This window comes from Equus caballus, chromosome 10 (genome assembly GCF_041296265.1).
Source record: "Equus caballus isolate H_3958 breed thoroughbred chromosome 10, TB-T2T, whole genome shotgun sequence".
NCBI classification, from domain to species: Eukaryota; Metazoa; Chordata; class Mammalia; order Perissodactyla; family Equidae; genus Equus; species Equus caballus.
In genome coordinates, this window is record NC_091693.1 from 36182649 (window position 1) to 36194865 (window position 12217).

The 12217-nt window shown below is 39.9% G+C and overlaps 1 long non-coding RNA gene across 1 annotated transcript in view; it reads left to right on the top strand.

Moving 5' to 3' along the window:
• Positions 1-7173: 7173 nt before the first annotated feature.
• The window catches only part of LOC138915981 (uncharacterized), a 36154-nt gene continuing 31110 nt past the window's right edge, over positions 7174-12217 (top strand). Inside the window, exon 1 of the long non-coding RNA XR_011422546.1 lies at positions 7174-7360. This is a non-coding gene — a long non-coding RNA (uncharacterized lncRNA). The remainder of the gene's footprint in view (positions 7361-12217) is intronic.

A 12217-nucleotide genomic window follows, 5' to 3' on the forward strand; every position in this document is an offset into this window, starting at 1 on the left:
CATTTAAAATGGAATTCAGCTTGGTAAAATATAGAATTTGGAAGCCATTTTTTTCAGTACCACATCTGTTATGTAAATGCTATGTAAAACCTTTTAATGTAGTTGGTTAGAAAATGGCTTTGTGTTTTGAGGAACCTGGAAAAGTTGGGAGGCTTTGGTGGGAAAATGTATAGACAGCTTAAAATTACGGGGTGCACCTAGTTTCACCATCTCTGCCACAACCATGTGTGGTGTGTCATTGCTCATTGGCTGTTGACCTGCTCTCTAACATCCCTGTGCATTTGGGACATATTATTTCTAGAGGAACAGTCAAATTTTCTTACTTGTGCCTCTTTGGACCTTGCACAGGTGATGCTCAATTTAGCGCAAATCTGGCATTCTGAGATTCTTTTTCTTTAAAATTGTGGGCCTTTAAAAAGACTTTCCTTAAACAATAGAGAGCTCAGCTCAGATGCTCCCTGTCCCAGTGCTTGCCGTAGACGACCTCCTTACGGACAACCTGCACACACGTTTTACCTCCGCAGATCTGCTTTTAGTTTGAGTCCTTTATGCTTCTGTCCTGGCATGTGTTTGTTCTAGCGTCTCACAGCAGCAGAGAAGGAGAAGTTGGCCTTGGGCAGTTTGGAATCACCACAGCATGAAAACAAAGGGGCTTATTGTTTTGTTGTGATGGCATGTTCAAGATTTCACTAGTTGGTCTAGTAATAAATTCTAAATATTTAAATATTTTAGGAGTTTAAATCTATTTTCCATTTTATCTTTTCAAAAATTGCTTTTACTATAAGCATCTTATTCTGGATAAGACCTGTGAAAACAAAACTTTCCTGTTCTCAACACTGGCTTCTCCCTAGAAAAAGAGCCAAGGATTGAACTTTAGTAACTTATATCTGTTGTTTGAGAGCTTGATTGCATTTTGACTGAAACCCATTCACTTTAAAGTGTTACCACAATTAGCATACGTCTGTTACTACTTTCACTCTAATTAAGAAATTAAAAGGTTTTATTTTTCCTTGTAAAGCAATTTTAGGTATCAGTTAAGTGAGGAGATAAAATGTAGACAACACCTAAAGGTTGGTGCTTTAAGGGTAATGGGGATGGGGGTGGAATTGGTAAAGGCTGAGATGGCACAAGGCATGTTCTCCAGAGTGTTCCCTGCGCCCCAAGGGAGAGGAGCTCACTTGGTTTAGTGGAGGATACTGGGAGTCTTTAATTTGTCACCAGATTCTTCCAGAACCAGAACTACTTGGCCGTGAGAAACAAAGACCCCAAATAATGGTGCCTCAACCAAGTTAGAATTTTTTCTCCAGCATACAATTTTGTAGGTAGACCATTGTTGTGGGTTGAATTGTGTCCCCACAAGACATATGCTGAAGTCCTACCCTCAACACCTGTAAATGTAACCTTACTTGGAAATAGAGTCTTTGCAGACATAATCAAGTTAAGAGGAGGTCATACTGGATTAGGGTGGGCCCCAATCCAACGACTGAAGTCCTTGTAAGATGAGGGAAATTTGGACACAAAGACACAGAGGGAAAATGCCATCTGAGGATGGAGGCAGAGATGGGAGTGATGTATTTACAAGCCAAGGAATGCCAATGATTTTAAGCTTAAAGGCAAATACAGATAAAAATAAGATGCTTCATTTGAAAATAGGAGGATGCTCCTCTCTTCCCTTCCCTATAGCATTTACTTTAGAAAACTTTTAATTATAAGTTCTTTCTCTCTCTCTTTGAAGTGTACGTAAATCTCTTTAAATGCTAAATAAGCCTCTTGCTAGCTTTAGCTCTCCAGGAATGTCTTTCTCAAGGACACGGGAGCCATCTCTTTGAAATGCAATCATTGAGGAAGACAGCATCCCTTTTTTCCAGTTTCTTTGGGAGGGTAGGAGCCTTACTTTGGCAGGCACCTCGCTCCAAAACTACCTCTTATCATAAAGATATAAGAAGTTTATTTTTCCTTTGGATAAAGCCAATTAGCAAACACAGATGACCACTCCAGTTACCAGGTGAATCTCAGATGAACTGTATGTGACAAATGGAGTTGTCAAGTCCTTTTATTTGAGGACTAGTCATTGTTTGCCTCATGAACATGTATGGGATGAGTTGTGTTGTTTGGTTAAGGGTGAGTTTCTTTCTGCCCTTGCAATATCTTAGCAGATTGCTTGTGATGTGTATCACATTCTGGATTAATCCTTATTCAATAATAATTGTTTCTTTCTCTTCTACCTTTATGGAGAGGTTTCCTGGGTTGGGAGAAGATTTTATTTTTAATTATATTTCCCCAATACCAACAACCACTAGAAGCAAGGAAGAGGCAAGAAAGGATCCTCCCTTAGAGGTTCTGGAGCGGGCATGGCTCTGCCAACACGCTGGTTTCAAACTTCTAGCCTCCAGAGCTGTAAAAGAATAAATTTGTTGTTTAGAGCCACCCAGTTTGTAGTACTTTGTTATGGCAGCCCAGGGGAAGGAATATAGCAATCCAGGACTAGTATGGCAGCTCTGCTCCACAAAGTCCTCAAGACTGAGACGTCAAGCCTTTTGTTATGTCCTCCTGAGGGTGTGTTCCTTGTCTTCATAGTTGGACATGGAGAACAAACCATCACATTTGCATTCCAACAGCAGGGTAAGGCTAGTGCCAATTGTTTCTTAAGGAAGAGTCCCAAAAGCTGTCACAGTAACTTCTACTAAAATTGCATTAGGTAGAGCTTAAAGGTGACATAGCCATATCTAGCTTCTCAGAAATGTAGTGTTTATTCTAAGTGGCCATGTCCACAGCTATAAATTAGATTACTCTGGAAAAAGAAGGATGGATATTTGGGACTACTTGCACTCTCTGAATATTGCCACCTGCTCTTCTTTTTTAGTTTCTCTGCTTGAATATATTACAAAGTCTTTCTTATTTTCCTAAACCAAATTTACTACCTCTCATAGTCTTTATCTCCCCAGGACAGTCAGAGCAATATTTTGTAATTTCCTCTATGTCTAATGCTATTTAGTTAGTTTAAAAATATTTTCATATATGTAACACTTTCCCCTCAATTTGACATCCTGAAATATACTCCATGACTGAAAAACTCAGGTAGTAAGATTTCCAGCCCAGCAGGGTGTTGCTGGACATTCTTCATTAATATGGTACTGTTACCATGGACGTATTTTCTTAATTAAAAGATAAATTCAAAAAGAAATGAAAAATAAAACTGTCCTTAAATAAGCCAAACATGACCTAACTAAAAAAAAAAAAAAACTACTACATGCAGCATGTGGTACAGATTTTAAACTAACCTCTTTCTTCACACAGGCATGGATATTCTAGAAAATATAAATAAGAAGATCTTCAGAGATATTCTAAATTTATGTGAGAATTTATAGACAAATAATTTTAGCTTTTATTGCACCCTAAAATCAAATTGATGTACTCTCTTAAAAATGTCTGTCTAAATTTAGTTTTTTATTGAATATCAATTATGGGGGGTGGAATACGTGGCTGTGGTTGGCTTCCTGTGTTTCTAAGCTTTGTTCTTCCAATTCACATTAACTCCTTACACCAAATAAAGTTCATATCTGTTTCATGAAGTTTTGAAGGACCTTTGATATGTGTTCGTAGGTATGGCTTTGAGTGGAGAGAGTTCTTCCTCTTTTCACATGTGTCGAGTCCTCCTCTGGGCTCTCTTCTCCCTGTATTTTGGTGAGCTTCTACTTTGTTGCAGCAGTGTGTACAGCACATTCTCATTCAGCAGTGTGTACAGCGCATTCAGTTCAGCAGTGCATACAACGCATTCTCATTCAGCAGTGTGTACAGCGCATTCAGTTCAGCAGTGCATGCAACGCATTCAGTTCAGCGGTGCGTACAGCACATTCTCATTCAGCGGTGTGTACAGCACATTCTCATTCAGCAGTGCGTACAGCACATTCTCATTCAGCGGTGCATACAACGCATTCAGTTTAGCAGTGTGTACAGCACATTCTTGTGTGCACTATAAAGTTGTCATATGCATGTTTTGACTGTTTTGAGGACATGCAAATGGGCAAGGATTTTAAAAAATATTCTTGACCGTAAAACAAACCACATTTATTTACACATCTAGGTAATCAGATGTCCTCTTAAATGTATCATTTGTTCTTCTTCTAGCTAAAAGAGAATATTTTAGTACTTCTATGAGAGATTGTCAAAATGCCTGTTAGGTCTCTGACCTCCTGCTAAATATCACTGTGGACTTTTACCTGGTTTATAGCTTTTTAACTATTAGTAGTGCTTTGGACAAAGGCTACCTGAGGCCCGCCTATAGCCTTTGGACAGAATTTCTATCTAGTAGTGAGTATGGGCTAATGAGGCTAGAACCTCAGCAGGGAACAAAGGGCCTTGAGATTTCCACAACAGCACAATTTTCTGAGGGATCTCTAAGGACCAAACTACCAGTTTGGAGTAGCAAAAAGAGGAAAATGGGAGATGAGTCCATCCAAAGTTAGTATCACAACAAATGATACTGCCATGTCTGACTGAAAGTCAGAGCAAGTTATGCAGATTTGGGACCCATTTGCATAGAGATGATAAGTTGAAGCTTTCTGAAAAGGAGAAGAGTTCAAACAAATCCTTGGGGAAACCCTGAGGAGAAGGAAGTGGAGTCAGAGAGGTCAGTGACAATCAAGACTGAGATAAGGCTCCTATATCTACTGCTAAGAGACTAGTTTCAGTGGTGTGTGGGAAGACAAGGCTGATTTTCAGTAAATAAAGAAACAAGCGAATGGTGAGATGCAAACAGGGGAACGGATGGCCTCTTGAGCAGGAGTGTGGTGAAGGGAACAGGATGGAGTAGCTGCTGGAGCTTCCCCAGAGGAGGAAGATTTATTCCAAGCTAAGAAGGTTTCCTGTGTGCAGAAGCAGAGAAGGAGAGAAGCATGATGCAGGAGAATGGAACAAGGTCAAGGACAGGCTGTTTTGAGTGGGAGAAAGTACACAGGCTTTAGACCCTGACAGTGCTTGCTAGAATCCCGGAACTATACAACACTGGGCAAGTTAATCAACTCCCCACATCAATTTCTTCATCGGTAAAATGCAGATGAAACATAGCATAGTAGACTGATTCCTAGTAGGATGAGGGCATGAGGAGGGATAAGAGATTTTAGAATTGTGTAACAGCAATGTGCTTATTTTATAAGCAAAGAAGCAAGCCTGAGAGGAATAGAGTGATTTGCTTAAAGTTATGCAAGTAGAGATCTAGAATTTCTGCTGGAATTTCTGATTCTTAGTCCTCTTCTATCTTGTTGTATCCTTGACGGGTTGGAGAAATTTACAAGATGAATGTTACCAGTAAAGTTTTATCCTTGGCTTAAAAAGTGAACTGTGTGAGGATAGGTTTGGTTAAAAAGGTGGAGAGCGCACCTGGTTTGACTCCACTTTATATGGGAAAGACGTAGGGGATTTTAGTTCCACAAGTACCATATGAGCCAACAGCCCAACCTATTGCTGAAAAAGGCAATGGGGGCGTGGCCCCTACCACCATGGGAGAATGTCCTGAACCGATGTGGTCAGTCCTCACCAGGAGTGCTCTGTCTAGTAGGGCGCCTTGTTTCAGAGGATAACCATCAATTTGATGTAAAGAGATGGGAGAGGAGGGGTTTGAGGTGGAGATTTACTTTGAAGAGGAGTGTTAGGGATGAAATTATAATATTAATAAAAACTCTTTTGGAAATGTAGTGAACTTATTCCATTCAGCTGCACAGAAACCTATCTGGGGCCTTGAAAAGGAAGCTTTGGACAAAGGAGAGTTTGGCTGAAAATGAGGAAGAACTAAGAATTTTAGGTGTTAAAGCACGGAATGGAGTCACTTCCCTGTGAAGTAGTGCTTTTGAGAAGACTGAATGAGCATCTGTTAAAGGCTGTGTAAACGGCCACTTTCTGTTTTAGATGAAGTTGATTTTAGAATAGTTTTAGGCTTACATAAATGTTTTAGAGATTGTTCAGAGAGATCCTGTCAACCCCACACCCAGATGCTAGGCCACTTAGAAAGAGGAAAAGCCTATCCAAGACAGAAAAAGTGAAAATCCACTCAGAGTGAAAAAGGAAAAAGCCGCCCTGTTGTTCATCAGGCCAGGCGGACAAACCCTGATGAGCCAGCTGCAAAATTAACAGAGGCATTATCTCTCCCAAGGTCACGCAACAGTGGTCAAATACTGTAACCAATCATCTTTGAGTGACTGAGTTTTTCCGAATGTTCCCCCAGAGGTAGGCTTTTTATACCCACCTACTACTGGATATCTAGTTGCTAAACTGATCTAACCTCATGATAGCACCTAGTCCCTTGTTAATCTACTTTTTTCCTAATCTTGCCCCAGAAATGGGAACCAACACAGAACTTGTCACTGCTCCCCTGGATCTTCCTCAGAAGCTTTTGAAAAAGTCAAACTTTGGACAAGACGCGTCTTCTTCCCTCCCTCTTGCTGGGCGGCATTCCATGGTTGCTCTGGAGTGCCCTCCCTTGCACAGCTAGTCAATAAATCTGAGTTGTCAGACTACAGGATAGTCCCAGGTGGTCTTTGCCTGATGAGGCTATAGAAACTTTTATTAGTACTTCTGGTGGGATCTGCGGTTCCTTTTAAAGACTTGAGGCTGACTTTTGTGCATGAGAGTCTTGGAATGGCCTATTTGATGTAATTCTGGGGGTGATAGGTGAGTGAGACATCAAGTAACCTTGCAGAGCGTCTGCCAGGATGGTTTGGTTGGTTAAGATGGAGCAAGACTCTGTTCTACCAGCTTAAAATTTTTAGATATTGCTTTTGTTTTGGTCGGTGGACAATTAGTGATGGCCACAACAGTAACAGCTCCCTCTTTTTCTGTAAATTCCATTTATTGAGCACGTAGAATGTACCAGGCAGTGTGCCAAGTGATTCAGGTATTATTTCATTTAATCCTCACAACATTCCGGTTGTCAGATAGGGAAACTGAAGTTCTGAGAAGAAGAGTCTCTTCTCCAGGTAGTAAGTCTCAGAGTTAGGATTTGAACTCAGGGCCATGTGAATCTGTGCTCTTAGCTACCTACCATTAAGCTATTTCTTTGCAGATTCTTAGGAGCTCCCATTATGGCAGGTTTCAAATGTGGATTCTCCCCACTTCACCCCTTGCCCCTTGTCTCAGTTACGTTTTAGAAAATTTTTTTAACTTTTGTTAATCGCACAGTAGGTCTTCAGGAGAGACAGTCCCTGATTTTCCCGGGTATTCCCTGCGATAGTGGAGAGGTAGCAGCCTTTGCCACCTGTGTGTCAGGTCTGGCTTCTGCTTTCCACGAACTCCTCTGCTGTCTGCATGCAAACCAGCATCACCAAAGCAGTTCACCCTATCAAGCTGACCTAGCATCCCTTTCAAGGTAAGTGAGTTAAAACGTGTATTTAAAATTGTTGCAAGTTTTAAAAATGTCTTCTAAATCTCCAATACTTTTTTATAAATGTCTTGTTTAACTAGGAGAATCTAGGGGTAGATTCTACTATTTTGACTTTGGGTTATTTCCTAGAAGAAGCTTGAGTTACCCACATCCTGGTAGAAGTTCCTTAGGACATATTATAGGTTGGTTCTCAGTGTAATTCGTGTGATTGTTGGTCCAGTGAAATAGTTCTTTTAATGTTTGGGAGACGGCCAAAGGGAACCAGAACTTTGTTTTCCTTAGGAACCCTTCACTAACTTATGCTATTTCAGTGGTCTAGCCGGTAATTCCTCAAGGACCAGGAGGACTCACGTGGCCCCTTTCTCCACCTCTCTTTCTTAAGGAACTCTGGAAGCAAGTGCTTGCCAGAAATGTTCCTACTGACAGAGTTCCTGAGGGTGCCTAGCCCTCATCAGGTGTGAGTTCAGGTCACTTTCTTCTTTGTCAAAGTCTCGCTGGTGACAGAAAGTCTCTGTTAACCTTGTCTCTCCACTGGAATCAAGTGACAGCTTCGCTACTGAAGAAACAATTCTCCTGAGTAGAAATGGCAGAACATTTCCATCCAGTCAGTAGAGAAGTTGGAGGGTGGGGAACTATAACTGCGAGAGGCTTGAGACGGGAGATGGGAAATGTTTGATAGTATTTACGTGACAATCTTGGATATTGGCAGGATGGTTTCATAGGGGGTATCCAATTGGAAAATGTGACATTTATTATAAATGTGTTTGGAGCAATAAATGCTTTATAGGGAAAAATCCCATTCTTGGCAGGAAGTTGAACTTTCTGACCTGAAAGATCTTTTGCCATGTCTAATTCATCTGATTAAATCAAGATTTGTGAATTGTGAAGAGATGTATCTAGAGACCACAGTTCCAGAAGAGAAAGGTCAAAAGAAGATCAAATATTCCTTTAAAATATATTCTTTAGTAGAAAACAGTGGAATCCAGTAAAATAAACAACAGACACAAGATTTGAAGTCAGAAAGATCTAAAATCAAATCCCTACCTTGCTTCTCTCTGTGTAATATTATACAATCTCCATAACCTCTCTGAACATCAGTTTTCTTATATAAAGTGTGGGACAATAATAACCTTGTAGGGCTTTTGTTAATGTTAAATAAAAGAACATAAGAATAGGAACATAAGTGTAGGAGGTGTATAGTGGAAAAGAAATGGTAATTTTAATTATTATAATTTAGGTCCTATAAATAAGAAACAGTTCCACAGTCAAAGAATAGATGGATGACCACAGAAAAAATTCACTCTGGAATTAAGACTCTCTTTAAAATATAAGGCACACTAAAATTCCTGTTAAAATGAGATGAACAGTAGTTTAAAGTAGCAGAAGCTGTTTTGGGGGGAATGAAAGGAGAATAGTTGTTGGCCCTTGATCAGGGTGAGGGGCTCCACACTGGTTCTCCAGGGAGCGGTCTCCAGGGGGCCAGGTGGTCCCATACTTTGGTGGAGGGAACACCTGGATGGATGAGTGAGGAGTTCACTAATACACCTGTCTCTATAAGCTCATATTTCCCTTCCCAGACATTTTAAGAGTCTGGCAATCAGGAGCTTCTCTTTGGTTAATAGGAATGCTTGCAAGGGTATTCTTGGAGTCCAATTACTGGGATTTGGGTTCATTTACAATTAGCCAGTAGTTGCTCAACTAAGGGCAAATAAGGAACGGTCTAATGATCAGATGGTAGTAGCAACATAATTAACTCTTTCCTAAAGATTTTCGTGATGTTGCAAAGTTTGCTCAGGCGATATTTGATCAGTGTACAGTATCCCCCAGAGCCACGTGGTATGGCCACTCTAACAAGTCTATTTCATAACAGTCCAGTTTTTCTCCCCTTCATATTAAGATATAATTCCCCACTCTCATAAAAAAGCATCTCCACTGTCTATATGGATTTGATCATCTGTCCCCAAATTATATTTACAATATGCTGAGAATGTACTATTAAACTTTCCCCAGTTCCTCCAGTCCTCACTGATCTTGCCTTTCTTTGGACCATGTAAATTAGCATGGCTGCTAATTGTTGCATTCTCCCCCTGACCAGATTGTAAGTCTAAGAGCTGGCCTTAGATATCTTACTTTTTTGTATTTCCCATAGCATCTATCATTGGAGGTGTTCAGTAAATAGTTATTAATTATATGATTTTGGGCACAAATGTTAAAATTGTAGTATGCTAAAGTGAAATAAATTCACTTATTGAATAAGCACAAAAATCACATGCAAAGAAAGTATGAAAAATAGCAATCCTCTTTTAACTTACTTTAATTTTGCTTGGATTTAATGGGAATAGGTTTTTGATTAGTCAAGCACAAAAATGATCTGTTTTTCGAAAGTCTTGGTAAGAAAGGACTCCACCAAGGTTCTTTTAAGTCTGTACCAGATATGGTTTATATTGGGGTGTGTGTACTAGTATAAGCTTCTGTCCCTGTTCTTATTTAAAAAACATGATTGCATTATTATTCAGTGAGCACTGCTGATTGTTTTTAAAGAAAGCACTTCATGATTAGACTACATTACATCCACTAGATGGCAGGCGATTGTTAGAGAAAGAAGAAGGAGAGCCTGAATTATGATTGTTTTTTGGGATTGGTATATTTCCACTGAGCTGTCTCAGTCAACAAACCTTGCCAATAACTCCTTAATTTCTATAAAGTTCTTCAGCATTAACTTTCCAGAGATTTTAAAAGTGATTGCAAAACATTCCATGAAATATACTGGCCAGATATTTTTCCACTACCACATCTAACTCTAGACTGACCTTTTATTCCCCTCAATTTTCTTAAACTATAAATGGTGTCCTAACCTACCATGGGAATTAAAATAAATTATAATGAGAAGAAATGCATTATTCAGAGAAGTGGAGAAATTACACAAGTTCTTATTTATATGAAGCCTACAGTTCAGAGTTTAAGGATTATTATTTTTCAAAACAATAGAGTGAACTACAGCTTTGTCTACAAGTGTCTATGACCCTTTGAGAGAGCTTGGTGATGTTGTCTCATGTTTGTCAGCTCTCTACTTGTCATGTCTGTGAATGTTCGAGATGTCAGAGAGTCTCCACTCCACCTGTGTGCTCACCTCCAGAATAATCAGAAAAGTGTGCTGGTGCTTGTACATCTTGATTGGCCTGGCTAGGCTCCCTGTATCCTAGTTATGAATATTTCTTTTGCTACATTTTACATATGTGGTCAGTTTTCTAGGGATGCTAATAAAATTCAGAGAAGAATTTAAAAACTTGTATTTCTAAATACAGCAAAATGAATGAGACCAATTCAACTGTGCTGCTCCCATAGCTTCTTTAGAGTCACAGAATTCCCCATCACTATGAATGAGACTTGAGGTGAATTAATTCACCAATTAACTTTGACATTCAGAATTATTCATTAGAATTTACGTGTTATATATATATAATTTTTGTTTTGGTGAGGAAGATTGGCCCTGGGCTAACATCTGTGCTAATCTCTCTCTACTTTGTATGTGGAATGCCACCAGAGCATGGCTTAATGAGCAGTGTGTAGGTCCATGCACCGGATCTGAACCCATGAACCCTGGCAGCCAAAGCAGAGTGTGCCAACTTAACCACCATACCACTGGGCCAGCCTCTATATATGTTATATTTAAAAAGCTACTGAGGGTGTCAAGATGGCACTGTAGGTGGACTCTGAACTCACCTCCTCCCACGGACACAACCAAGTTACAACTATTCTTGGAAGAATTACCCTTCAGAGAGAACTGAAAACTGGATAAAAAGAACCCTGCAACAAGGAACAGTCCTAACTGAGGTGCAAGAAGCAGAAATTCCTATCTGGAGAAAAAGAAAAAGCTACCTTCATGAGCTGTGGAGCTTCACTGCTGGCTGGCCGGGAGCAATCCTAAAGGTATGAAGCCTTCCCTGGAGGAGTGGGGGATCTGAGCAAGGGGGTCTTACTGTTGTAGGCAGCTTTGGGACACAGCATAATCAAGACGAGTGTCATAATATCTGGCATTGCTGGCTATTAACTACAATGGAGAATACCCCTAGAAGAGCTATCAAATGTAAGCAGAAAAAAGCCAGCTCTTAAAGGGCCCATGCACAAATTCACCTGTTTTGGGAAGCAACCTAAAATCAACAGAAAGAAAGGTGCACAGTCCTTTGGTGAAAAGAGACTCACCTGATAGGCTCTGGGTACATCAAAGCTGTCTCCTACATAAGGCCACTTCTCCAAGATCAGGTGATGTAGCTGACCCACCTAATACATAGATATAAGCACAAGGAAAGAGGCAAAATGAGGAGACAAAGGAATACGTTCCAAGCAAGGGAACAGGACAAAATGCCAGAAAAAGAATTAAATGAAACAGAAATAAAAATCTACCTGACAAAGAGTTCAAACAAAAACTCATAAGGATGCTCACTGATCTTGGGAGAAGACTGGATGAAGACAGTGGGACCATCAACAAAGAATTGGAAAATATAAAAAAGAACCAGTCAGAAATAAAGAATACAATACTGGAAATGAAAATTTCACTAGAGAGACTCAATAGCAGAGTAGATGATACAGAAGAATGCATCAGTAGGCTGGACAAAAGACTAGAGGAAATCACTCAAGCTGAACAGATAAAAGAAAAAAGAATTAAAAAGAATGAGAAGAGCCTAAGGAAACTCTGGGACAATATCAAATGCACTAACATTCATATTATAGGTGTCTCAGAAGGAGGAGAGAGAGACAAAGGGGCAGAGAATCTATTTGAAAAAATAATGGCTGAAAATCTTCCTAACCCAAGGAAGGAAACAGACATCCAAGTACAGGAAG